A 27,585-nucleotide genomic window follows, 5' to 3' on the forward strand; every position below is an offset into this window, starting at 1 on the left:
TAGTAGAAAAAAATTGACACCATGCTTTGGGATTGAATTAGAGGATTCTAGCTTCTAAAGTTACCTTTCCCTTTTTTCTCTCAAATCACACAAGTGTATGATCGAGTTTCCAGTGGTAATATGAGCCCTGCTTGAACCTGAGCTGACCTGTACAGAGCCAGCTAAAATGCCTAGGTATTGATGTTACAATTTATAAAGAAAATCTGGATTAGGCAGCACCCACGGAGTTGAAGAAACTGGCTATACTGACACTGCCAGTGAGCAGAACACACTGTAAAATTGTTTGTGTCACATGGCATCTGGACAGAGTTCATGAAAGATGCTTTAAAAGGTGCCAACACTCCTCAGAAATTATTTAAAAATAAAATAAAATGAAAATAGGGAAAGGTTGTAGCTTAGGTATAGTTTGCATGAGGTTTGCTGACAATACTCCCTTTCAGCATAATAAAAGTGACTGGTAAGGGTAAAAATCTTATTTCTTTTGTGGCAGCATTTGGCTATATTTGCATCAATCATGAGAGTTCATTCAGTCTTTTTTATTAGGTTGGGCTGTAGCAAATACAAAACGGCTGGCAGGAAACTTGGTGTACTCTGGAGGAACAAACTGTGTGGGCTTAGTCTCATCAAAGCCATTGTGCTGATCATGGTTATGCGGACAATGGTTAACAGCTGCTCAGGAAAAAAAAAAAAAAAATTTTATTCCTTTTTGGGCTTTTTATTTCCAAAGAAGAAAGAATAAAAGAAGTTCTTTTTAAAATTTGGCTGAAACGTGGATATATTGGGGTTTCTTGCACAGGATTAGGCTCTCAATGTCCACTCTTCACATTGAGCTAATTACAGATCTATGATAGCTCTTAATACACTATTTGAGTATGGACTAATGCAGTCATCAGTGCCCTTGAGATCATTGTGGTGTGTTTTGGGATATCAGTACATTTTGACAAAGTGGGTCATCCTCTCTGATTTGCGAGCTGCACACAAATCCACACAAATCCACGCATAAAGCAGCTGCAGCCCAGCCTCCAGCCCAAGCTTCAGTTAATGCTAGTTGTATAGTCTGATATTGGCTGTTTATAAATTGTCACCAATATTTATCAGCTAGTATGCTCAATGGGGGAGGAAAAGCATCATGAAACAAGACAAAAGATTTCAAATGACAAAATACAACAGTATATTATTGTACTAGTGTATCTCGAATTTTCCACAGATACAAGAGACTCTTGGAAGGCAAGACTCATTTAGGCAAGAATTTGTTTTATTCTAAAAAGAGGTGACACATGGAAAGGCATAGGGAGATAAAGATCTGTATCTATTCTAAGATATGGGGGTCAGACAAATTATATTTGCAGATCCAGGGCATGCATTTCAATTGCCAGCCTAAAAGTTAGTGAAAGAGAGCAAACCATGATACAGATATAGGAAATATTCCGTTCCCAGAAAGAACGACTCGTTTGCAAGATAATTGGCTTCATATGTGAAATTTAAAAAAAAAATAAATAAAATTGGAACATTTATAGCAGACTTCAGTTTGGCAAGTCTGACATGCTGTTTTTTGGGTTTGTACAATCTCTAACGTAAGATCAGATTGTAGTGGGCTTCAGAGACATGGAACAGAGATAAAAAGTACTTCTGAAAATAGGCTTAAACATAACAGAATAAGAAACTGAAATTTGCCAGCCTGCAGAATGTACTCAGATAAGATTATGAATTTTGATTTCTCTTTTTTCAGCTCCTCAGTGCGGACGACGTTTAAAAGCAAAATAAAACAAAACCCAGGAATATTCAGAAGGAAAATAAAAGTGAACCAGCAAGAGGTTGGAAGATAGAAATGTCAAGTGGACAGTGATAACCACAGAACTCACCATTTGGCAGACTTGCTCTCTCTGTAAAGAAATGAATCCATTACCACACAGCCTCACTGACAGTACCAAAGGGGAAAAAAAGGTGCATGTCTAAGGGAATACATTAGTATGTTGTAGAATTTGCTGGAAACAGAGTCACCTTCTTTGTCTGTAAAACTGTCTAGAAGCTTTGACACTCCAGAGACCTCACAAGTGAGTGTGGTATCTGAAGTCAGAGTGAAAGATTGAGAGAGAAAATGTAGGCATAAAGATATAACAATGATATATTGCAGAAATTATTCTGAGAGTGGGTGGATGTGGATGGGGCATATAAAAAAGACATATTCTTAAAACAAAAATGTTGGAATTGTTTCAAAAATTCTCAGGCTGAACACATATATTACACTGACTACCAATTAAACTTCATTTCAAAGAAGAGAAGGCAGCCAGTAAGGTGGCAAATATGGACACTCAAATCTAGAAAAGGGAAAGAATAGCCATGGTTTCAGCAACTAGCCATATAAAGGAAAACAGCTTTCTCAACTTTCAGGAAGCTTGGCAACAAAGAAAAAAATATGGAAATGTATGAAAAAAGCAACAACAACAAAACAACAAAGCATCACTTTGATACAACTCATCTAAATAAAACAAAAAAAACATTGGTTGATAGCAGATTGGTTTGGATCTCTTAGTGCTGGATCATTTGTGAGCCACTTGTTAATTCATATTCTCATTACACAGAACTAGCACTGAGACCCCTTGTATTTCCTCATCTATACAACCAAGCATCATATTAGGATATTTTTGTTCCAGACATTTTCAGGAATTTTTATTGATTTTTCATCTTTTGTGAAGTTTCCACTTTTAAATTCTCATATGTTTTTTCCGGCCTTTCACCTTCCTCTAGATTAAATGTGGGAACTGCATTTGCGAGACAAGCAGAAATTCTGGAAACAGCCTGGTACTGAACAGTGAAAATTTCTGTTGGGCTGGCACCACCTAATTGTTACTTTTCACTTAAAATATTTGTGCCACCTTAAACTGTCAACAGTGACATTTATAATAATTGGTAGGTCGCAGATGAAAAAGATCATTTTGCTGCTAGACACAAAAGGCCTGCTAGCCCCTACAAACCATAAAAGTGTTGCATTATTTTATAAAATAAAAGGGGAAGACAAATAAGCCGGGGGAAAAAAACCCCGAAACACTTCTAAATCTTTAATCAGCCACTCAGATTCACTGATGGAGAAATGCAAGTGCAGGGAATTTATGCTCAGTATCAAGAGGGAGCTGACTCCGCACAAAAAAAGCCTTTTGAAAAATCCTAGTAGTCACAGAGGAAGGATCACTGGCCCTTTTTAAATCCTTTCAAACTGTTTATTATGAGGAGATTTTCACTGAGACAGCATAAGAAAAAGCTATAAGCAACAGATGTTAGGGATCTCTTTGTAGGGAACACAAGGCAATACTTGGTAAAGCAGGATACAACTAATAAGCATAATTGAGGAAACAAATATTGACCTCAGCTTTGAGGTCAATCTGTCCAGGCTTTTATCTTCAATTAACTCTTCCTCCAAGACTTAAAAGTCAGATATCAGGTTTTACTGTAGTATTAACTGAGATCCCTAACTTGTCTGAAGAGAGAAAATCTGAAGTGACTATGCCAGATGGAGTCTAAATATCAACAATTAAATTAAAAGGTTCATAAATAACTCGTCCTTCCCACTGTGTCCTTCCAGGTGAGTCATTTCCTCAAAGCTACTTTCAGTGACAACTCAGAGACTCTGAATTGCAGCAAAATCCGCCCAGCAACTCTTGGTCCCTGAGATATTTTTCAGGAGAACTTGGCTCCCAGCTCTGTACTTGCATTCTCTTTTCTGCCACACAGAGTGAACCCAAATATTTCAGCTCCAGAGACAGGTTCAGTTCTCCACAACACCATATCAAATTCCTCTTCTTCCTGGGAATTTCACTCAGTTCAGGCTTTTTATAGAAACATGAAGTTATTGCAAATAAATAAATATATTTATATATATATATATGTGTGTAATATATGTATACATTAATAATATTATTATGTATGACTGGTGTATCTGATGCCATGAAATAAACCTGATATGAGCTTGATGCAAACAAAGCAAAGGAGATAGCTCTTCCCACAAAATGCGTCAGAGCACTCAAACTCTTTCTAAAAGACCAATCCATTTTGGATGCCAAAAAATTTACATGGATACAAGAAACTAAATGAGTATTTGGAATAAAATTTTTATTCCAAATGAGTATTTGGAATAAAAGGATAATAAGCTTATGAAATCTTCAGAGCTGCAAGTAGTTGACTGCTGGGAGTGTATGAGGGTAAATATCATGTACTTCCCCTATTCTTTGCCCTAGGAATCAAACTATGTCCATGGCTGAGACAGAATACTGGGCCAGCACTCTGGTCTGAATCAGCACAGCTCTTCACAAACTTTTCAGCAATGAAGAAAATCTTACAAAATATTGTTTTTCTAAACCAAAGATTTGGATGCTTACAAGCCAAGCACAAGGGGAGTCTCATGCTTCTCAGCACACATCTATATCTCAGAATGACCTTATTGACACCGTGCAGGTCAGTGACACATCACTGCAGCAGAGTCTCATTAAGAAATCTAGCTAGATGTATCTGCATGTACACCCATGTCTGCACGTATTTATGTATGCATGTGTATCTGCATATAAGTAAATATCTATTCATGTATGCATGTGCCTGTCTCTCCCTCTTTCCATCTACCCATTTTTAGCCCATCCTTTTGTTTTCTGAAATATCTATTCCTTCCTCTATTTATCACAACCAGCATCAATCTCAGAGTGCAGAATGCATTAAATGCCAATTATGGCTCTTTATTCTGCAGGTGAGCTTACTTGTTTAGTTTTGTTTTCTTTCCAGTCATGGCCCATTTGCTGCTTTTATTCCTCAGAATACCTAGCTTGGATTATTTTGCCTTCATTTAAGGTTTGCTTCACATAAAAGCAGACTGCAAACATATCATTTTTAGATGAGCCACCTGGATATTTTCATTGCTGTTATCATTTCCCATTTTTGTATCATTGCATTTCTTTCTTTACAAAATGTTTATAAAGTCTCTGTGGATCACCTTTGTTATCATCTGCAGTCATATTGAGCACAAAACTGATTTAATTATTTCAGAGCTGGTCATACTTTTTTTTCTCTAGCACTTCAGAAGGGAGTCAACCCATAAGGGATGGCTTGTCAATTTGAAAATTTCTCAATATGAGATTTTTCTCCCAGTAAATCAGCAACTCCACATTAGGTTGGGGCCCCAAAGAGTTGAAGAAACCTTGTACATAATGAAATTAGTGTTATCTTTGAAAATATTCTTTATACATTTCAAAAATGTCATGATGGACCAGAAGAAGTTTCACTATAATTGGCAACAAAACATAGACTTCTACTATGTGATATTTATTTTTGTTATGTATTTCTTTTTATTTAAATCACTCACTACCCTTGTGAAGTGTGAAGCTCAGAGTGATATGCCAACATCCTGACACCATTGCAGAGACACTTATCTCTAGGACAATAAGGAGTTGATGTTGTCTGGACTGTCAGCATGGAGTACTAATATTAGGAACTATATGAAACAAAAAACAAAGGCAAAGGGGTGGCCAAGACTCAAATACCAGGAGATCAACAGGATCAGGACAAGAAGCAAACACCAAATCAGGCACAAATTTTCATTGTGAAGGAACAAGCAACATCTGGGTAATGCCTGCCTGGTTCAGGTATATGTACCCTTAGTTATTAGGGAGAAGAAAGCCAAGGCTTGGTACCACCAGCCGCAAAGAGCCAGTGATCTAGAAACATAAAATATTGACTAAGATTCTTCTTGATGTATTAACTGCAGAAACTTCCAAATCCCAGATAGACCTAATAGTCCAAAAGTAGCACTGCTGTACTTCCTGTTCATTCACAGAATCACACAACAGGTAGGACTGGAAAGGATGACTGGAGGTCATCCAGTCCAGCCTCCCTGCTCAAGCAGGGTCCCCTAGAGCCTGGTAGCTGCAGGTTTTTGAACAAGGTGTTTTTTTGTAAGGTGGTGTCATTAAGTTGTGCAAATGGTTCAAATACTGAATTTCACAGAAATCTGTCTTTCATTACACTGAAGTTACTCATTATGATCAGCGGTTTAAAGCTTATGAGCAAGGGAAATATTTAGCATCTCTTAACTACCTAACTGTGAAAGAAACCAGAGTCAGCCAAGATTTTGCAAGGGAACTGCCTGGACCTTTTCTTTATAATGAGATCCCCAAAGAAGATTGAAAGACTTTGAAACTCAGAAAACAATTTTTTATTAAACCTTGAACCAAAACCAAAAGATTGAAAAGAAAAAGCACAAAATTACCAATTCAAGCAGATTAAAAATAAAGGTTTCCTAAATATGTCTTCCTTGGCTACAGGTTTACTTTCAGTCAGCTCAGTGACTTGTCGCAAACTTGACTAATCTCCTCTCATCCTAGGTAGTCTTTTCCACCAGCCCCTGAAGTCTGTCTGTCTGCTCCTACTGAGCTGCAGGATCCCAGTTCTCTGCTGTAACACTCCTGCGTGCCACACTCAGCTGTCTTGCAAAGTTTTTCCACCCACGTATGCCCAACTGCTGGATAGACAGGAACCATCTGCTTTACCCTCCAAGGGGCTGCAGCTGACCTAGCCTTCATAAAGGGACATACTACAACTGTGAATGAAGGAGAGAAGAAAGAAATTAATGTCCAGTATGCAAATCTTCAACAATTTGATTATAACCTGTTTATGGTTTTTAGTATAAATGCAAATGCTAACAATAATAGATGCAGCACCACTCTAAAATTAGTTTTTCTGAAGTATAACACAGACAAAGCAACACTGTTACTAGCCATATCCAAATATATTTGACAGTAAGGAGGAATATGTTAGTCATAGCCTTTTTAAAGATCTGATAAAGGAAGAGGGGCCATGGGCTGAAGCGATTAGATTTTATATTTTCTGAAGTTGACACAACACAAAATAAGATCTGCTCTTTAAATGCTAAAACACAGTAAACACATAAATATCTCAGATATCACCACTGTGGTACTGGAACAGAAAGGGATACCTGAATGAAATGTCTTAGAATAGCAGAAGACACCAAAACACTGGGAGAAGAAAGCATTGCAAAGTTTTGAATAAGGGTATAAGATGGTAATGTGAAAGTGAGGTTGATGGCAGTACAGAGGTTAACCATGGTGGTTCCTTCAGTTCAGCATGAAGTGTGAAGGATGAGAGCTCAACAAAGGCATAGAAAATTATGGTGTCATGGTTTAACTCCAGCCTGTCACCAAGCACCAAGCAGCCACTCACTCACTCCCCCACCAGCAGTACTGGGCTGGAAGGGTAAAGCTAAAAACTTGCATGTTGAGATAAAGAAAGTTTAATATGGAAAGCAAAAGCTATGCACACAAGCAAAGTAAAACAAGGAATTCACTGCTTCCCACAGGCAGGCAGGTGTCCAGCCATCCCCAGGAAAGCAGGGCTCTATTACATGGTACAGTTACTTGGGAAGACAAATGTCATCACTCCAAACAGATCCCTGTGCTCCCTCTTTCTTACCCCAGTTTATATGCTAGGCATGATGTCATATGATCTGGAGTACCCCTTTGGTCAGTTTGAGTCACCTGTCCTGGATGTGTATCCTCCCAGCATCCCATACGGCCACAACTTCTTCGTCAGCACTACGAAAACCAAGAAGGCCTTGGTGTAAGTCCTGCTCAGCAATAATAGAAACATCTCTATTTTATCAACCCTGTGTCCAGCACAAATCCAAAACACAGCCCCATACCATCCAGTGCGACGAAAATTAACCAACACCCCAGCCAAAAACAGCACACATGTGCATGGGAGATAAAGAAGTAGGCCAAAAGGACCTGGGTCTCATATGGAATCAGCCCCAGGCATCTTGCACATGCCTTATGCAAGGAGTTATTTGGCTTAAGTTTAAGGCCACTGCTGAAAGTCCATAGCACAAACCAATCTGTCAAACTCTGCAGAGGATTTTACAGACATGATGCTGATAGGAAGGCTGTGTGCCTTCCCACTGCATGATGACTTTTGTGACCAGGGTGTGTCTGGCCTGACACAAGCAGGGAGATGAGCTATGACTTGGTAAGGTTCTGCCTGTCCTCTAGCTTTAGCTTGGGGGAGACTAAAAGGAAAATTCAACATTACACAACAGTCAACATTGTATGACCTACTAGCATGACTGTGAAGGATGGGAAAGCAGTGGGCTCAAATGGCAAAGATCCAAAGGAACAGGTAATGTCCTGTTGGGTCTAAAGTCCATTAATTTGCCTATCTTCTATGAATTACACCATTAAAATTATGTTCCAACTTAAATAGTATCAAGCTAATTTACTTCAATGTCACTCAGTAAATTAAATAATCAAACATTTAAAATCATGCCACAGTGTAAAAGACATAGGCATATCCATAGGCTCAAATTTTAAATCACCAAATCAGTATGACATGTATTCAGATTTGTGACAAGTCTTTCATTGAAACCTGACAGTGGCAGAACCCTTTATAAGTAGGTATATTTGCAAGATAATGCAAGTGACCAAATCACTAAGTGAGGCTGGAGTAAGCTAGATTTGAAGATCTGAAGATAGGGCTCTCCATAACCAGTCATGATTTGGCAATAATATTGAATTAAACATGCCTTGCGCTTGGCTCACTGAGAAATTTCATTTCAGTGGAATTGGTATGTTCACTGATGACTGAAACCTTACTATTTTTGTTTAAATTGTGTAGTATTTGACTTCATTTGCTTCAGTCATGGGAGCTCATTCAGTCTTTTCTTTTTGATTAGTTTGGATATAAGGGTTAGCAAGAACTCTGTCAGCTCCAGAGGAACAAACTGTGTGGGCTGAATCTTGCCAGATTCATTGATGTTATGCTGATCATGTTTAATATCTGTTCAGGGATGTAAAAACTTTTTTCCAGGAGTGAAATTGGACTGGCTCTGCCCAGTACCTATGAAAGAAAGCTAATCTAAGGGCAACTGAGGGAATACTATTCACTTGTTAAAAATTTCTATTTTAAACAGATCCTAAAGTTGGCTCTAAGGAAAGACACTTTTTCCAGATTAATAACCCTCTCCTTTCTCAGAATACTGAGCAGATTTACATAGAGCCCTAAAGTTAGTTCATAAAATGTGTTCAACATGGCATGGAGAATTTTATGATAGAAGAAATTCCTCTGTTTCTTAACCTGTACAAGAAATGTACTCAATATTTCTATTGTGTAAGGAAGCACAAACCTATGGATATGTTTATTATTTACTGTCTCCTTCCTGTTAAAATATATATTTTAAATGCAGCCCTCCTTATCGTCTAACTGCCAAGAGATGCCTCTTTTTAAACCTGTCCTTTAAACAAAATAAATCAAGAGGCTAGAAGAGTGTCATATAACAATTCATCCACAGCTCTGAATTTCCAAAACATGTAAAATCAAAATGAGCCTGTGACTTGCATTTATAGGTCCTTGAAAAAGTGAATCTTTAAACTTGCTTTCTCCTTTTCAGGTGCTTGCAGCGATCCTCTGCTGTTCCTCTGCCTGATCTTCTCACTCTCAGATCTCCAGCTGCCAACCTCTCTCCTTTAATGTCTTTTCCACTGTGTCACGTGTATCTCCCCCACTCCTCTGCCACCACACTTTGCTTGCATCTGCTGAGGAACTCTCTTGGTTTTAGCCATCCCCTCAGCCCTCCCACTTAGCTGCCCACCCCAGCTGGTGCTTGGGAGCGAGGGGCGAGGGGCTGCTGATGAGCAGTCAGCCACACTACCCTGCTATGAGACCTCCCAAGTCCTGCTGAACCTATCCTGTTCCTCAAGTCTTCATGATAAAAGGCTTCCAGGATGGTGCACGGGGAAAACTGAACCATGGGTAAGGCATGAGAGCACAAAAGATGTGATTTCCAACATCCCAAATGCTCCTGATGAGGCACAGGGCGCCCTTTTTGAGCTGCCCTCTGTGGAATGTTGACTGTGTTCAGTAACTTTTTGGGTCAGAGATATGCAGCTAAAACTTCTGAGCCTGTTCAGATAACTCATTTAACAGAACTAGAATCCCAAGTGATTAGTTTTCTGAGGAAAATCTTCTCCTGAAATATTCTGTGTCACATTCCTCCTATCCTTTAATCTATAGGCAGTGCCTTGAAAACTTATTTGGAGGTAATTTGAATTTAAAAGAGGAAATAAATCCACCCAAATCATCCCAACAGCATCTGACTTTACTAATCAAGAAAGATTTTTACATAGCCAGGGATCTTTTATCAAAGACATGAGGAAACCTTCAGTGGAGTCACTCAGGACTTTGCAGGATATTATAAAGCATCTTTCATTCAAGCCCTCTCTAAAATTCACTATTAAACTCAGACTGTCAGAAAAGGAGAATGATGTTGGGCAAGGCTTGTGTGAACATATGAGGCTGAGGTCTTTCACAGAGCCTCAAACAGTTTCAGCACTTGTACTCTGCTCAGACATCTCCCGTGGGCAGCCCCAGAGGATGGAGCCTGCTGCCCTCAGCCATGCTCTGTTGTGCTTACTCACTCATGGCACAAACTCTGTGTACTGTGAGGTGGAAATGTCTCTTCTCACCCCTAATTTTCATACCCGTTTTACCCTGAGTTAGTGAAATAAAGAGTTTCCTTAGTTGACTCTTCTGTTTGTGTTTGATTGTGGACATTTCCTCTGTGGCAGACAACTGCCTTGGTTTCCAGAGTAAAATTTCAGAAATATCTTGCTGAATGGGAGGATGTTATCTTGATCTCCTACTGAAATGAGGCTTGTTTCATTACTCATTCTGCACATGCAGGTACAAGCTGGTCTTCTGATTTCTAATCCATTGATGAATTTCAATCAGATTTAACAAAGATTCTCTGAGTTTGGTAAAAACAAAGTGACAAGATAAAATGCTGTTAGTTCCCACTGGGAAAGAAGACCAATAAAATGAGTCTTATTTTTCTTGGGCAATCAGAGACTCAAAGAGTTAAGAGAGTGAAAGAGTGGAAGAAAGATATGTTGAAAGCCAGGCTTTTTGTTTCCTCTGCCCAAGGAACAGCTTGTTCCATTGTTTCCTTCTATTCCTGAAGACAGGAGCTCCATCATTCCTGCCACACCAGCTATTACAATTCCCAGTTTTATAGAGAACACAGTACTTTCTGGTTTCAAAAAAAAAAAAAAAATTTTTACTTATTTTTTAATTTTTTTTTTTTTTTTTTATGTATAGTTGGAGAAAGATTTGTGGAGGAATCAAGAGCTGAAAGAAAGAGAATCTGCTACTGCTTATGAACTGAAATGATGGAACTTGCTGAAGTTTCACTGCTGATACCTTATATGTCAGCAGTCACTACATGTGAATTATTGACAGTTTCTGCTCTGCACTATTTTGTTCCCATCCATTGGTTCTGTAAATAGTATGGCAGGTGACAGACTGCCTGGTTCAATGCTCAGCTCTTACTAACCAAAGGGCTTCCAGGAAATACAAAGTTGCTCAGAGACCTTGCTATGAGGCAAGTATGAATCATATTTGACAAAAGACCCCACCAAAACCTTGATTAATAGAACAAATGTGATTTTTTTCTGCTTATAGTTTAGGGTAATCCTTTGTGTCCTTGAATTAAGAAGGCCAATGTCATGCCAGCTGTATTGGCATGCTTTAAAATTCAGCCTTTAGCACAGAATAATGATGAAACTTGGCTTTATAGGAGAAAATCTGATTGAATTCCAAAGATGAAAATATACTCCCCAAAATAGAAATAATGTTAGTAATTAGCTAAAAAATAGTGAGATTCAAAGACTTAATAGTACCATTCACAGTTTTAAGCTCCTTATAATTAAGAAAAAGTTTAGAAGAACAGATTATGAACTCTCCTGTTATGAATGGAGGTAGTTTGCTAGCGGTGTTCTGGCAGCAGAGTAATTCCCAAAATAGAGCACTGGATTCACTCCCAGCTAAAAGAAGCAAAACTTGCAGATGTTGCTAATGCAGACAAAAAACAGAACATATACATGTGACCAGATGCAGCAGTTCTAAGAATTGCATCTGGCACAGAACATGTGGCTGTTTCAGCATCACACCAAGAACTGTTACTCAGTCCTTATTTTATGTACTATATCTTTCAGAAGGCAAGCATTTTAAATACATGTTTGAATTAAATATGTAAGTAGTCCCAGTGGAATTACTCAGATGCAGAGGGACATGTTTAAGCAACCTCCTGAATCAAAGCCCTCAACAACCTGATCTGAGTATGAGTCAATTGACTAACAATATTTACCACTTTTTCCTGGAGATAAAAGCTCTTTTATTTTTTCTGTGCTTTATTTGCCTCACTCTATTTCCTTCAGATTTATTACTTCTCTTGGGTTTTGAATTTCCTGCTTCCTATTGTTAATATTCATCAAATATTTCATGTACAAGTGCTTTCCAAAACAAGGCAATCAATCCAGAGCAACATATTTCCAGTAATATATAATTAACTGAGTACTTTTTCTGTCATGCAATTGCTCTAGGATTTACAAAATTATTTTCTGCATGCATTTATGCTGATAAGCTAGAAAAGTAAATAAAATTTCATGAAAAACCCTAAAGAGAGCAATATATGATAGCTATGTGGCTTCACATTATGAATAATCACATTCTGGGTTTTCAATTATATCTACAATATGATGAGGAGTTGTTGGGAAATTATCCACTTCACTACTTTTTTCTTCAGCTTCCTTCTTCAGCTCTGGACTGTCCCATCTGTATTGCATTCATGAGTTTTCTGTCTGAGGACTACCAGAGTTGGTGCAATGCAAAGCCTTGAGAGCATTGACTGGAGCATGGAAAATAGCAGATGACAAAGATTCCTTAAATAAATTAAGAACTACAACACACAGTCTCCTGCTTCCAATGAAGGAGGTAAGAGATCTGTTAATCAAATACTATAAAAATATTTTTTTTTATTCTTACTGTATTTCCCTATTTATCCATGATTCTTTTCAACACTAAGACTGTCGCTAGAGGACACAAAATGATTCACACGAACACCTCTCAGTGTCAGAACAGAAAAAGGTACCTTTAATTTCTGACTCCAGTATTTATAGATTCTTGACAATGACCAGGGATTGGATAATCAAGTTACCACCTTCCCAAGCACACTGGTCTTGTGAAACGTCCATCAAAAGATGTTTCTTAGAAGGAATGTGATAAATTACTTATGTTTATAGAACTTTCATGGGAAAGTAACTAAAACTATGAAAACATTATCAGAAGGTATAATTTTCAGGGTGACATAAAGGTGAAAAGTGAAAAGGAAGCAACAGAAAAATGTCATTTTTTCCTATCACCATAAAGAAGAACTGTCTGGGAGACACATTCAGAAGGGGCATTGTCTTCTTGTCCACTACTGGCACTGCTTTCCTTACTCACTGGCCTCTCTCCTGACTGCCCAAACAAACATTCCCCCTTGTGCCACTCTTGGCACTCTTCACTCTTTTCCATGAGTCAGTTTAACCTGCTAATGCAGCAGTTATCTAGCCAGAGTTGTTCGCTGCTTTTGCTTTCTGCTCTCAGGAAGCTCCATGGCAGTTCACAGACAGACCTGGCAACCACCAGAGCCAGCCCAAGGGAAGAGGTGGGAATGTATGGCCATGAGCAGGGTGGTTTCTGGGAGGGGCAAGTGGTAAGTATGTGGGAAGTATGAACATAATGCAATTTGTCAACTTACCTACAAAGCTGTATGCTTACGACAACACAGTTTTCCCAAAGAACTTGAACAAGAACCATTAGAAGTATCTATTTTTTATGCATGAAATTTCCATATGTGGTCAAGGGATCATATAGTGCCACATCTCCTAAGGAAGAGCACCAGAAATCCCAGTTCCAGATGTTATGCCAACAGTGCAGTGGAGAGATGGGGACTGGAAGGAAAAAAACAAACACTGAAGTGAGTTGGCAATAGTTTACAGGTAAAATGGGGTTTAATTCTTTGAACTGTTGGTAGCGAGTTTTTTACCTAGCTCTAATGCTTTGCCTACAAGAACATTATGAGGAATAGCTGTTATGTGTGAGGTGTTTTATGGATGAATGGAGGCTACTCCCACCAGTTGCTTTCTGGCATTCTGCAGTATACATGCAAGGGAGAGCAATAAATTTAAACAGGTTTTCTAGAATCTATTTAATTGTAAAAAGAAAACACTCCTGAAAATGCTCAAAGGCAAAACTTCATGCAAAAAAAAAAAAAAAAGTCCATTTCATCATTCTGGTGCAGAGGGACACAGTAGCCCTTGCCATCTAAATTACATACTAAAATATTCTAGGTGTGTGAGTGAACTCAACAGACATAGCAATGCAGTGAAATCCTTCTGCTGAGAACTAAAAAGCAGCAGATTGCAGTTAGGGATTTCCTGATGCCTCCTGGAAGACAGCCCTTTCAAAGCTGAGCAGAGGGGTCACTAGGCTGTTTGCCCTGGGAGCAGGCCACCCAATTAATCTCTATTGAGGAGAGCAGAATAATTGGCCTCTGAAGTAAAAGGTGCTCGTTCAGATAAAATCTAGATGTTGTAAACTTTGAGTTTTACCTATTCATAGTTATTAACCTTCACCAGACCTAACTAAGCCCTGTGGGTAAAGCACAAGCAGTGAGAGGTTTTATACCCATGTCATATTTTCTCAAGTTGATGCCTTGAGAGGCTACCTAGAACAGAGGTTAGACATAGTTAAAGGAAAAAAGTAGGTATTTATGAAAAAACCCTTCGAAGAATGCACCTTGGGCAGTACAAGAGCATGGCCAAAGCTATACCCAAGATGGATGGTGGATCACACATTTCCACTCTTTTATAAGTTTTGATCCATTTACATATTGGGGTGAATTGTCCAATTACAGCCTCAGGTTATGAACTCCCATCTTCCCAGATTGCTCTCCTCAATTTGTCATTGTTTATAATTTTTGGGCCCAAAGCCGCAATGATGTTCTTGGGCTGGAAAAGGATTGTTTTATCTAACTAAGCTGTGAAGAGAACATGCTAACACTTTATATGAAGTTCAGAGTTATATACTAATGCAGTACAGAATATGGAAAATATGGAAGATAAAACTTAAGGCATCAAAGGGACTCTAAGTATAATGTTCTCCACCCCTTTTGCTTTGTGAAGTGGGAATTCTGTCATCCGTTGGTTTTCTGCAAATAGTGGATAACATCAGAGAGTACTCTATCTGGAGTAACCAACATTTCTGCAGTTCTCATGGGACATTAAGAATCAACATTTACTTTGGGAACCCTAAGTATTGATGCCATATAAGTCTGTTTATTCTAAGTGTTCCATGCCCTAAGTATAGGACCAAGTGTGAGAAGTTCCCTGCTTTAGAGAGAGGAGCCATAGGCTCAAATATTTTGCTCAGTGTCTCATCAAACAGAGCACATCTCTATATAAATTTATTTGGATAACCACTGCCAGTTCACTGATGGGTACTGAAGCTACATGGCAGAACTGTGCATGACCTAAAACTCAGTTCTGCAGAGTTTTTCATACACTTTAATTGGTTTCCTGGAAAGATGTCTAAAAAGAGACCTGATCCTTTAAGATTCACATCTGAGTCACACATAGAGGTGAAGCTGATGTAAGAGATTAATATTGTAAAATTCTCATTGGGAAGTTCTGTTACAACAAGAAAAACCCATGAGAGCTGTGGCTTGTCTGTCTTTACAAAAATAGGGAAATATTTTTAAGGTATTATGCCATGTCACAAAAACTGTACAGACTGTAAAATGACAGAGTATGTGATTTTTTTTTTTTTTAATTAATTTTTATTGCTGCAGTTCCTGCCCAGATTTCTCCAGTCCCTGGAAGTTTTACTATGTTCGAGTAAAATTAGAAATCTCATGTTTGCAAGTGGCATAAGTTCAGTATTAAAACCTACAGTGGTAATTTTCAAACTATAGTCTTTTTTTGTCCATAGAGGGTCAAGTAGACCTATGATATTGCTGGCAAGAATGCCTTAAAGCATAGAACTGAAACTGCTGCTGCTGGGACTGCTGCATTAGAGAGCCATCCTCAAGCCCAGCAGGCAGAAGCATCACCAGAAAAGACAGGAGGATGGGAACTACTGCAAGTCCTAGTGCACAGGACTTGCTATACCCCCCAGGAGAGCAGAAGAAAGATCAACAACTACCCTGGTTTAAGGATTCTTCTGATCAGATCTTCTTTCATTAGAAGGGATGAGTTTGAGAGGACTGTAGGAGGATAACAAGGTCTCTCTCTGCAGTTCATGTCTCCCTCTCCCAAGATTCCCCATTCCATACAGATATCCCATCTTCACCTCAGCAAGGTGGTCCCCTGAACAGCTGCTGTATGCTACGACACCCCTTCCCAGAACTCTAAATGGGGGTGGTGGAGTGCAGGTGGGTACTGGCCAAGAATTAAAATGGGTTGGACTTTTTGCATGATAAATCCCCTTCACAGACCCCAACAGGAGCATAGATCAGTGCAAACAGCAGCAGTTCTTTCAGCAGTAGCATAACTTCTCATTGAACAAGCAAGAGAGTCATCCTGTCACTTAAGGCCAGAAGGCAGAGTTGCTTTGAAACCCCTCTGAGATGGCAAGAAAAGCTCACATCTTTGCTGAAGATGTCAGTCTTTCGGAGCCTTCTTCCCCTGAGGTTCAGTGTAACCTCACTCAGTGCATGCCAAACAAAACAGGGAGCTTTGTTCACTCGAGTGGGAAGTTAGAAATGTTTCCAGGAGCACTGTCATCACTATCATCTTCACCCACAGGTTCAGAGGTGACTCAGTGTGTCTGAGGATGCTACTTTAGGAAACCAAGCTGAGTGTGCTGCTCATGGCAGAGACAAGGCTGATGTCAGGCTTACTAAACAGGCATAGCATTAGCCCTAGCATTCATACTAGCAGTTAGTTTTAGGTGTTGGGGTTATTTGGCTTCTTTAATTGAAGGGTGAGTGGGGCTGTGCATTACAGTTTTGTGGGTAAAGTCACTACAAATTAGCTTAAACAGATCTGACTGTGAATCAGTAGTCAGAAACTGTGTAAGTATTTAAGTTAAATTATGTGAATGCATCATGGGACTGTATTTGAATGATCATGTACTTTATTTTCAAAGACTGATACATATAATCTCTGCAGCATCTTCAGGCTTCAGTTAGGGACATAAAAAAGGTAAAGGTTTTTATTTTGAATGCAATACTGTTTCCATTGATTAACATGGTACTATGTTAATAGTAGAAAATTGGTTTCTTTTCAGATTTGTTGACCTCATTTCTTTTATATTTGTAAAGATACCTGCTATTTCTAATAATAATTCATGATCACTCTTAAAAAATATTTAGAAACCAAGTGCTTTTTTAAATAAAATCCCATTTTTCCTGATTGTATCTCAAATGCTAGTGCTGAGCTAAAGACAGGAAAAAGCAGCATGAACTGCTCCACTGGAGCTGGAGAAGAAAAGAAATCTCCTAAGCAAGAATTGCTAACACCAGATTGGGTGGCATGGTACGTTCCAAGTGTTTAAAAATAACAGTATGACATTACTGTATCAATGGTGGAAAATCAAAGGACCGCTGTCCTGATTTGTAGGTCAGAAGTCTGGCATACACTGCTATTTTAAGTGGTAGTGAAGTCTGCATGGTGACAGTATAATCAGGAAAATGTTTCTAAAGAATGTCGGTCTATTGCACCAGTGACTGAAGAAAAACTTCAGCTTCAAGGATGACCGTGCATTGCAGGTTGAATCTGTCCTACTTGCCAAGTATTTACTCTGGCAAAACAAAAAAAAAAGCCCATGTAACTGTTCACAAGCAAGGTGGACATGACAAGAGGTGCACAGGTACTTGAGGAAAATCCACCAGTTGAAGCAAAATAGCATTACTTGTGTCCAGTAATTATCACTTGACTCTGGGGCCAAAGCGAGGTAATCATGGAATAGCCTGCCAGAGTAATTATTCTGTATTTATTATTGCATTTCTGACTTCCATGTTAATACCAGTGAAATTAAAAAGCTTATAAAAGTAGGAGCCTGCTCTGTCAAGCATATCTGAATGAGTAGTCCATGCAGGTTTATATTCTGTTGTCCTACATACATATCAAATCATTTGGATTTTTCAAAGGTAGGGAAATCCATCACCCATCTTCAAACACCTTAACCTAATTTAGAACCTAATATAGAAGTCTTCTTTCCTTGGTTGGCAGTAAAATGGACAAATTTCTCTCATTAAGAGATTTCATGATCAGAATTTTGTGAACAAAATGAATTTCCTGTCAAAGTTTTGCTATTAGTTAAATATAGAAATGGCAGAGTAACTCTCTGAGTGGATCATTTTAAGTCTTCTAAGAGGATTAAAATATCTGATTCTGAGACACGGCCATTAGAGGGTTGATTTTCAGAGTGAAGCAAAGCTCAGCTCTGCTCTGATGTTTATCCTGAAACTTCTATACTTATTAGAGTTTACTTTGAAGGTATGTTACCAGTGTGTTGATTCTGTATTTCACTAATACGGAATGTGATTGCTTATACTTAAAGTGACTTTTACTTTAGCCATAAGACATATGAAGCTATATGTATATATACATGAAGCTATATTTATATATAAATAAGGAATGAGATTTTTTTAGCTATGCTCCCTGTTGGCTTAAGTTTACTGGAACTTTTGAAAGCCTTGCTTGATGCTCTGCTTTAGGACCAGACTTGGAAAATAACTGGACTTTTTCACATTCTAAACCTGAAATTCTAATGCCAAAAGGAAGTGTATTACTGCTGCTGTTCATATTTCATTGCTATGTGGAGCTCAGAGCTTCCCCTCATGCCCAGCACAGTGCAAAGCTTCAGCATGGCATATCTTTCATCTAACAGCTCGTCTTGTCCAGATAAAAGGTGATGTATCTGAGTAACATCTGTCATTTATGTGTTTTTTCCAGTAGAGATGGCCATCATTTTGCCCAAACACCTTGTTGATGCTACATCAATTACCAAAAATAGGGGGTCAAGAAATTTATATTACTCCTAACTAGTAGCAAGCTAAATTAGCTGTTGAACTTCCAGTGTTATTTCCACTTTAGCAATAAACTGCAGCATGTTGTTCTCCTGAACTCTGTGCTATGTCCTTTTGTAGAAAGACAGCCAGAAAAATAGCTTCATGTAGTTAAAAGCATCACTCCAGATTTTGTGGTGAGACACAAGCCAAGTACACCAGCATGCCTGGGCTGTCTGTCTGCTGCTTTCTTCATTTTTCATAAATTAAAGCAAGTGGGTAAAATCTAAATATGTGAGACAGAATTGGACATCCTTAGTCACCTGTGACTCAGCAACAAATTAGACTCTGATCCAAAACCAAGCATTGCTCCAGAAGTCTTAAAAAGCCTTTTTCTAAACTCCCATCAAACCAAGGTAGAACTTTGTAAGTTCTGGCCTGGAGCACAACTTAAATTAAAATTGTGGCAAAATTTATGATTAAAAAATAAATGAGTGGTCACTCCTTTTGAATTTACTAGGTATGAATCATCATCTTCTTGGAAGTGACAGCTGGAAGAAAGTCTTCAGACTCTTCTCAGACCACAACATGCTTCCTATGGCTTTCCACAGAGATGTGACAACACAGTTTATCAGAGAATGAGTTGAACATGGCAACTGTATTGTATGAACACAGGACACCACTATTTATTGTGGACAGATGAAACTGGGAAGTATTTCATGGTGCTGTAACTACACTGGTAGTGTCTGGCTCACTCTGGATCAGTATTTCTTTTTCCTTAGAGAAAATTACTCTCTTTCTCCTTTTACCTTAGAGAATCATGGCCCTCCCAAGGTGCAGGGTTCTTCAGCTGCAGATGCCTAATCCAACACTGGCTTGTGATGTTGTTTTCTCAAAAGCATTTAGCCTAATAAGAAATAAATAGAGTTGAAGTGAATTTACCAGGCTATGCTGCCACTGCATTTATATTCATTCATTCATACATGCATTCTATCAGCTCTTTAAGTTAATAAGTTACTTGCATGAACCTCAGCAATTTATTTTGTAAACATAGCATAGGACAAAGTTTATCAGCTACAATGTAAAAAAGGTGCAATCTCGTAGGGAGCCTCATGTTTTAAAATATCTGCTCTTTCATGGACTGTTTTAGGACTGAAAAGCTATTTTCAAGTCTGAAACAGCAGAAATTAGTTTTGTGAATTCCTTTATTAGAGGGCAAAGATGGAAATGAGATTAATTTTTTTTCCTCAAGTATGTCTTCTAGCCAGCCAAGGGTCAAGCTAAATGCTGTTAAGGCTTTCAAATGCTTGAGGCACGTCTGGAGAGAGGTGCTTAGGATCCAGCCCTTGCAGATGAAGTTGGATTCTATAAAATGTGTGTCTGTGAGCATGCCTGTCACTCGTTGCTCTGTTTCTGTTCAGGACTTTTCAAGAGGAGATTCTCTAAATAGTGAAGGAGAATGGAGAGAGTCCTTCCATCTCTGTCACTAACTTCCTGAATTACTACTGCTCCCTCCAGTCAGACCTGGCCATGTGTGTTGGGTGAACAATGAAACAGATCCTTGACTGCCAAAGGACAGCCCCTGATGGCATTTTACTGATAGCCACACTGAGAGTCTGTCCTACTCCAGCGGGTGTCTGCTGATGTGTAGAGCAGAATGAATGCATGTGAATCTGCAATTTATATATAAAACATTTTGTTAACGCTTGCTTTCTCTAGGTATATTAATCTTACTGTCTCCAGGTTTTTTGGTTCATGGCATGCACTAAAGAGTTTGCTCATATGAATAAGAAGCATTGAAAGAAACTGAGTTCTTGAAAGTTTTTTGTCTTTTTACAATATCACCGTGCTAAACAGATAGATGCATGTGATGCTCTGTTTAACACATCCCTGTTTACTCCCATAAAAAAGCCAAGTCATCTCTTCTAAATTTGTAGTTTAATCTCCAACATGATACAGAACCCAAAATTTCTAAAGTTATTAAATTTAAATTTTTTTCTCATATAATATTAGGAAATTAGATTCAAGTTAAATAACATAAAAATGTAGATCAATAATAAAAGCAAGATAATGAGACCATTAAAAAGAAATTGAAGTAAAAATACTTATTCAATACCACTACCCTCAAATTTCAGTCCTCCACTGCAATGAAATTTATATTTGGAATCCAAGAATGGGGTTAATGTGTACTATTTTCTTGGAAAACAGGAATGATTTTGACAAAAAAAGAGCAGAACTTCACAGTGGCTAATTGCATTTCCATACTACATGTGATTACAAAGAGAGTAGTAGTGATAAGGGTATTCCCTTGACATGACTACCTATTCCATCCCATTCTTTTCAATAATCATTCTTTAAACAGTTGGACACTCACAGGGTTTAATTTTCCCAAACTCATTCTATCTATGTGCAGAATAGAAGTAGTGATTAATTTTTCAGAAAGCTTTGTTAAAGCCTTCACTGTTGAAAAATTAGGCAGCAGGAATGATAACACAAAACATGGTGCTGTTGTCTCTATAATGCTTTTTCTTCTGAAGCACTGGATTTCATCAATTGATGTGTCTAAGTACAACATAGAAATCTGCATCTGTTGAGCTGAACATCAGATTTTGTTTTTTTTTAAACTGAGGAATAAATATTGCTCAAATTGAAACTTTTGCCAATAATGACCTTGTTAGGATATAAACTGTTATACTGATCAACCATCACATACACAGCAATTTTTAAATGCTTTTCCTGTTATTGTTTTTGTAACATTGCATAACTAGAATTTTGTACAACAAGCAATGGAATGTACCAGGGAAGAGGGCACACCACCTCTTTCAGAAGTGATCAGATGTCCTAGACCTTCCTTGGGAACAGTACTGGCATGGTAGTTTTTTTGCTCTGAATTACAATGCACGAGAAACAGGGAAATTATGAAGAATCATGGCTGTAGCAAATCACTAAGCACCAGAGCCACAGACAGTGAGCAGAAGACAATTCCCCAGATGCCCTTCCTGTCCAATTTTCTGTGCCTTTGGCACTGTCTGTAAGTAGTTATGCTGAATCTCATGACCTAATTGCAGAAGAAGAAATGTTAATCATTTAACTGTAGAAGGAAGATGTGGTTTAAAACAGCACAATCCAGTGGCAGGAATAAGTAATTTTAGGAACTCGTCTTGCCTCTTGGTGATGTCAATGACACAATTAATGTCCTGATCTTAAACCACTGAATATTGCAGCCACAAAGGAACAAAATAAGGAGAGAGAGGAACCCAAGGAACGCTGTATTATACAGTGTTTCCAAGCTATATGGATTTAGTACACAGGCATAAATACTCGGATCAAGACAGGGCAGAGCAAGGAAAGCTACTTCAAAAAAAGCTTCTTAAATTTCTCATTCAGCTTTCAGGTTGAAGGCAAATAAACAGATCCTATCAGTTTTGCACAGACCACTCTAAAGAGATACAGGCTAGCAAACAAAGTGCAAGTTTAAGTTTTGAGAGAAGTTTATATTTAGTTTGCCAAGCCACAGAACAACCCCTTACAGAATGCTGTTACTATTACCTGCATCCCCTGAAGCAGAGCTCACATGTGCATGTCTGCTTGCTGAGCCATTGCACCTCTATTTCCTACACTTATTTTCAACACGAAGCATGAAAATTTAATTCTGAAAGAAAACCAGATGTGATGTCCCTTTTGTTTCCTAACCCAGTCTCTTCCCTCCTCTCTACATTTAAGATCTTATTTAATAAATTCATTGACCTATCTGCAGGATTTTGCCTCAAGTTATGTTTGTGCCACTCGTAGGATATCACTGACATCCCACCTTTGGTAAAAATCTTCAGGAATAACACTACCCTGAGCACCCTATGGTATTCTGTCACCCTTTAGTACCACACTCACAAGCACACTTTGTTCCTTTCTGTGCTCACCCTGATGACAAATGTCTTTTGTCTCTCCATTTAGTGTGCATAAAAGCAGCAATGGTTTTGATTTGCCCTTTGGTCCTTTGAGTTTTACTTTGCTTTAATCAAAGGCTGAAAAAACTGTTCTAGCAAGACCTCGTGAGAGTAGGTGTCCAGGAGAAACACAAGTGTAGGGTGTGGTCTCTGTGTCCAGCAGTATCAAAATAGTGTCTCTCCATAAAGATAAGTTTGAAGAAAAAAAGGATAACAGATTGGCCCTTTTTTATGCAAAATGGAGACATCCATGTTTCTCTAATCGCAGAAAGGTTATGTGGATACCTATGGGAACTAGATATTCTCATTCTGCTCCAGGTAATAATTTAGAAAAATTAAAACCATCTCACATAAGTATGTGAAGATTACTTAAATGGAAGGCAACAGTGCAAAGATCGAAATAGAAGTAAAATAAAATTATTTTAAAATACACCCTCTCTGCAAGATGTCAAGTCCTAGTCAGATTATAGAAGGGATTAAAAAACTTCAAAGGAAAATTAATACATAAAGTTGATTCTTAATATCAGAACCTGGTCTGCCTGAGCACAAATGTTAAAATTCCTTTAGATCTCAAAAATGTTAATTTCCTTCTGCCCTCTAACAGCACAAATTGCCTTGCTGGGTGAAGTGCCCACGGACAAAGGGCCATCAAGTAATTTATCCATTTTTACTGGGCTAAAACCTCTGTGTTTCTTTACAAGACAGAACATATAAGGAAGGTAGATGATGACATATGATAAACTGTCATCCTTTTACTGGAGATATTCAGTAATTCTCCTGTGGCTATTTATAGTCATGCTGAAATTTGTGAAGATTTACCAACCTGCTGGTATTGCCTTCCCTGTGGGGAAAAAACCTGACTTCCTTACACATCTCAAAATCGTTCAAAAGCACTGAATAAAAATGCAGTAAAAACTGAATGTTCAGGATTTTTGCAGCATATTTTTGTCTCTCCAATTATCTGGTTTTTATATTCAATCTTGGACATTTTATGTTGCAGCAGGTTTGTACACAATCCTGAACTAAGTTGCAGGTGACCTTATTCTTTGCCAGACTTCATTCATTTTTGGTCACCTATAGAACTTAACTGCCCCATGAAAATTGTGTGGGTTTTAATTGAAATTTGCTTTAGAGCCCCAAACTCAGGACACAATGTAGGGCTCAAGAAATCTAAGCACTAAATAGTGCAACTAAAACCTAGATAATTTTAGCAGAGTTTTTGCTTTGAAAACAAAATAGGAACAGAATGTCCAGCTCTCTTAGTCTTTTAAGAAATATCCTAAACTAATACAATTATAATTAAGAATAAAATTAACTTTACAATTAAGAATAAAAGTTCATTATTTTAACCAAAATTAACTAAGAGTTATTTTTCTTATATCTGATTTTCCCCAATCTCTAGGATTTTTTCAGAGGTTCCTGAGTTCAGAGCAACTGAAATAACTATTCATGGTGTCACTACAGGTTTTCTAGTGTCAATTTCTGATGTGAGTCTCCTGTTAGCTTTTGTTAGGATTTTGTATCACCCAGATAAATCTTTTTAATCATAAGCATTGTAGTGACAGCTGCAGTCACCACTTGGGACAGGATAAATGAGGACTGCAGCCCAGATCTCTGGGTTTAAGGGAGTATTACATATAGACCTGCAGTCCAGCATGAAGCAACATGAGGTTTCATGGATATTTTGTGTTAACAGAAGAATGGCAGGATTCAGGAATCACTGGTTCTTTTCTGGGCTCTGAGGAGAACTAATCTCCATTGGCCACAGCCTATTCTCTTTTGGTACCTGTTTCTTTCCCCCTCTGCTTATTGACATCCTCATTCCACACAAACAGGTTCCTCAGCCTCATCTGTTTTTCTCCATACTTCCAGGATCTGACCTTCTATGTGTTATGTCTCTACAGGTTCTGTATTTCATTATTTAGCTTTGCCAACACCTCACAGAAATATCCCTTTTAAAGCCTTGTGAGAAGTCCTTGCCGTCCCAGACTAAATCTTGATGTTCTCCAGTTCCAAACCAGTTCCTGCGTGATTTTATATCTAGTGTCTTCCCAGAGGAAGAAAGGAATGGGATCTTTCCACCCAGATGACATTCTTTTCATAGTGTAGGAAACTGCTTCCTAAACCAGAAGACTCTTCGGACAAAAAAAAATCAAATATTGACTTCTCTAGATCTTTTTTAACTTACAAACCAAATTTAAGCAGAAACAATTTATAAGTTTATACCCTTTTCCTTTGTGCCATGTTAGCTGATTTGCTTATATATTGCAAGCATGTCCTCTTTTTTATTTCTACTAAACTAAATAAGATATGCTCTAAACTAAATAAAGTCTGCTCTTCTAATCCCCCTCCTCCAGGTAAAGTTTTCCATTACTCACTCTTTTAATTCCCCTTCTCTGAGCCTGTTTGAGTCTGGATTCATCTTCATTAAACAGAATTACCTAGAACAGAGCAAAATATTGCAGACTTGGCCTTAGACATTAGCACTGATACTTTCCTTTCTGTAGTAGAGATGCTACAGCTTAAGCTTTCACATACATTTTTGAGGCTATGAATGTCAGATGGATGTCTCATATATTCCAATAATAGACTTAGTCTTCCTGTTGCTTTAGCCTCATTAATTTTTAAGAGTTGACAAGTTCCAAATTCATCAATGAAATTTGTGTTATTCATTGCTAAACCCACTTCCAGCTACAGCACTGAACTCTACTTGTGCCACTCCAGTTGTCAGCGATATTCTGAAGCATACCCTGAATTATACTCTAACTCTTGAATGTTGTCAGTGCCCTACAACTGCTTGTTATCACATTTAGCACAGTGCCATTTTTGGTGTCAAGGTCATTAATAAAAATATTTAATGAGTTCTGTCTCAAGACTGATCTTTGAGGAGTAATCATTCTACATCCAGAGAGATGCTCTTTCAGCACATTCTAGAGCTCCCTCTATTTTTTTCCTTACTAATCTTATCATTACTCTATAAAAATTTCATCTTCAGTTAAACTAATAGCTTCCTACATGACATCAGAATGAAGACAAAGAAAATGCAGTATCTCTTATCTGTAAAATCAATTCCCTAACAAAGAAGGGTGTGAAGCCAGTACAGTGTGAGACATTTCCAGCAGAATCAAGTCATATTTTATCACATTTTCACTTACTTTATGGTTTTAGCTATTTTCCCCCCAAAGACATACCATGCCCAGGAAGCCAAACACACGGACCCCACTATAGTGCCTATCCCCCCACCACACACCTCTCAAATATTTTTATTGTGCTTGTTGCCATTTTGTCATATGGTCCAAACCCACAATAATTCTGTTCTGTTCAAAGTCCTTGCTATGAACCTTCCAAACACTTGTGTCAGGTCTTTCTCTATTCTGCAACCCATGGTGCATCCAACCACAATGGCTCAAGAGCCCTGTGTTCTTTGTATGCAGTTTCCAGGCCAGATGAGCTTCTTTGGACTTCTAAACTCTCACCTCTTTCACACTTCCTGGCTTCAACCCTGCACTAAACATCCTATCCTTGTTACAGAGGCTGATATCTATTAGCTAGCTCTGCAATGTTCAAAATCAAGAACCACCAATTTAGTATGGCACCACTTGCCATACCAAATATTCAGCACATCTGCAAACAAGTCTACAATAGGATCTGAAGAAGGAAGTGACCCACAGATGGCAATAATTTCCATACAGGAGGAGAGAGATTCCTGCTCCCAAGGGCAGATAATTATTTAATTTCTCCTCAACCCAAGATTCTCAGTCCAAGGCTCTGGGTGTCCCCAGATGGCCCTGCTCTCCTGCTAGTTTTGCCTGCTGTTATTCCCTCATGCACACTGGCTCCAGGGCTCCATACCAGTTAGGTACATCCAGTCCACCACTAATTGACTGTGCAAAGGAATGGCTTGCAGGGATGCTTCAATGCAAGTGGCAGACAGGCTAACAGCGCTGCAGCTGGAAAGGATGTGACTTTCAGCTCTGGCCCTTAGGATGGCTCTTCATCTGGCACTTAAGAGAAACCAGATGAAACTGAGGACAAGAACAGGATTTGGCGGTGAGTTCCAGGCAGCAGGATGCATCTTCCAGCTGATGCTGGGATCTAAGGACACACCAATTCTGCCATCTTAATTTGGCACCAGGACACACACCAGAGCCACAACCTGCTGAGCACCCACACTAATTGATTTGTAATCTAGCCCGTGCCAGCTGGCTCTCCAAGAAGGCTCAGGGCTGGTGTCACATATAGGTAAAATCTTACTGAAGAAAGGCCTTGTAAAATCATGTTTTAGGCCTTTGGCTAAGTATAGCTAGCTGCTGGTCTGAAAAGTTCCCATGCAAAAACATCTTGAGAATGAAAAATTTGTTAACATAACGCACTTGGGGAGAAAAACAAGTGCACCTGTAATAACAAGGGATCTGTGCCATGAGAATCAGTAGAAAAAGTATATAAACATTGTTAGAGAGAGAAGTTTGGATTGACGTGTACACTCACCATTACCAACCAGTGAACTGAGTTCCCAGCCAACTGGAATTAAACACGGTGCCTTCTGATAACCATATAAATATAAGCTGGGTGCAATAAAGATGGGACTGTGATGGAAGAAGAAACAGGTGTCATTGTTCATCTCTACAACGACAGGCTGGGATATGCCGCAAGTCTGAGCTGCACTGACAAGCAGTTATCACTGGCCATGCTCAAAAAGAAGTTTCTTCTGAAAAAAACCTGAAACCACCTTCCTGCACAGATGGATATCTCCCACATCTGGAC

This window comes from Poecile atricapillus, chromosome 2, assembly GCF_030490865.1.
Source record: "Poecile atricapillus isolate bPoeAtr1 chromosome 2, bPoeAtr1.hap1, whole genome shotgun sequence".
In the NCBI taxonomy this organism is placed as follows: domain Eukaryota; kingdom Metazoa; phylum Chordata; class Aves; order Passeriformes; family Paridae; genus Poecile; species Poecile atricapillus.